Below are 1,842 nucleotides of genomic sequence, written 5' to 3' on the forward strand. Positions count from 1 at the left end.
AGCAACCAGATATTCAATAGAACTAGCAAAAATAAACCTATCGATAAGGAGCATAGAAGAATCTGCAAAGCCAACGGCAGCAACAACAACAACACAGCAGCGAGAAGAGAAATGAAAGGAGAGATTGAGAGAGAAGCAGGACAGGCAGAGTACTGACAGAGGAGAAGAGAGGAGAGCGATCAAGATGGTGCGAGACTGGGAGAGGTTGAGCCACCGCTACGGCGCCAGCAGCACATAGGAGAGAATGGAGGCATGAAGCTGAACACACATAAACCTAGGGTTCAAGCCTGGCGATTTGGCGTGCTTAACACTGCTTCTCTGAGACGCAGAGCAAGAACGTGACGAAAGGGAGGAATAGAATGAGAATCGATTTTGCGATTCTAACTACCTTTTAAAAACCCTCAGAAAACTGACCTACTGTTAAACTCTTGGGGCACTGGGCACTAGAATGAAGTTGGAGCAAGGAAGCATAAAATACGTCCGCCTTACTCAGAGTCTCATGCCTTTCCTTTTCCACAACAATGACATCTGCATTTTTAATTGTGGATAGACCATGTGCCACAACTCTCTCTGACTCTGCATCCAATGCACTGTGGCCAGTGGCTTCATCCAGTTGCAATATTTGATTAAAATGCATTTTCATCATGTTGATACTAACATGAAATAGAGTTTGAAATAAGGGTGAATGGAGGGTCAAACATAGTATTTAGAGAAGGAGGCTTCTAATGATTAACAATGTCACTCTGATATGTTTAATCAGATTAAGTGGTGCTAAAAGAGTTAATACTAAGTACCCTTAAAACATCTGAGAATGATGTCTTGCCATCCTTCACAAATCTAGCTCCAGCATAGAAACAGGTTGCATAGACACAGTGGAGAAAGAAAAATGAAACCCCAAATCCTATTCCACTGATCAAGCCTTTTCTTTTTCCTTTTTCCATTAGACCTTCATATTTCTTTCTGTATAGCTTCATAACTGTTTCTTCAGCACAGAAAGATGCTACTGTTCTTATACTTCCAACTGCATCATGAGCAACCTGGCTTGCTTCCTCATACATCCGATGCATTAAATTTGCATATTATTATATACAATCCCGCTAAGTTACCAACAACATTTCTGCCAACATCTGCCAACTCTTATTTATAAGTGTGTTTAATGGAAGTGTCTTTGTGAATGTATTGTGGATGTGTCTAATAAAAATGTCTTTTTTATAGCTGTGTTTAATAGAAATGTCTTTATAGATATATTTTTTGGATGTATTTCTTTATATATGTGTTTAAAATATAATAATTAATCATTATTGGCAATAAGTTGGCAGATAATATATTAATACCTGAACTTTTCTTATTATATATATAGATATAGAATTACTCATATAGCATTATGGTATAAGAAAGGTTTAATTCTTAAACTGTTTCTTTAACAACCAATACTAATATCCTCCATAAAAAGTAAAAAATGCGGTGTTTTCTAAAAATTAAGCAGCGCTTTTATTTAAAAAATATTTAATGAAGAACCAAAAACAACTTTTGAAGAAATCACAACTCTTCGACACAACAATATAATAATAAACTCACTCAAAGAATTGGCCACGTAACCAAAACAAGGTCCAAGCAAAGGACCTACATTCATCCTTCCATTTGAATCAATTTGTCAACTCTCCTTTAAGAATAGACAAAGCTAGAATAGAAAGACGAAAGTGAAGCAGAAGCAAGGTATATATATCAGAGTACGTATGTAGTAGGATTTAACCGAATGTACAATTTAATTATAAAAAAAATACTATTCATACATATCAGTTATTAAAATCTATCGTTATATATTTATATATAATTTAATTT

General features: G+C 35.3%; 1 pseudogene; it reads right to left on the minus strand.

The window, feature by feature from the left end:
* LOC107646359 overlaps positions 762-1,842 on the minus strand; it is a 3,384-nt pseudogene continuing 2,303 nt past the window's right edge.

The sequence above is a fragment of the Arachis ipaensis genome, chromosome B06 (genome assembly GCF_000816755.2).
Source record: "Arachis ipaensis cultivar K30076 chromosome B06, Araip1.1, whole genome shotgun sequence".
Lineage (NCBI taxonomy): Eukaryota > Viridiplantae > Streptophyta > Magnoliopsida > Fabales > Fabaceae > Arachis > Arachis ipaensis.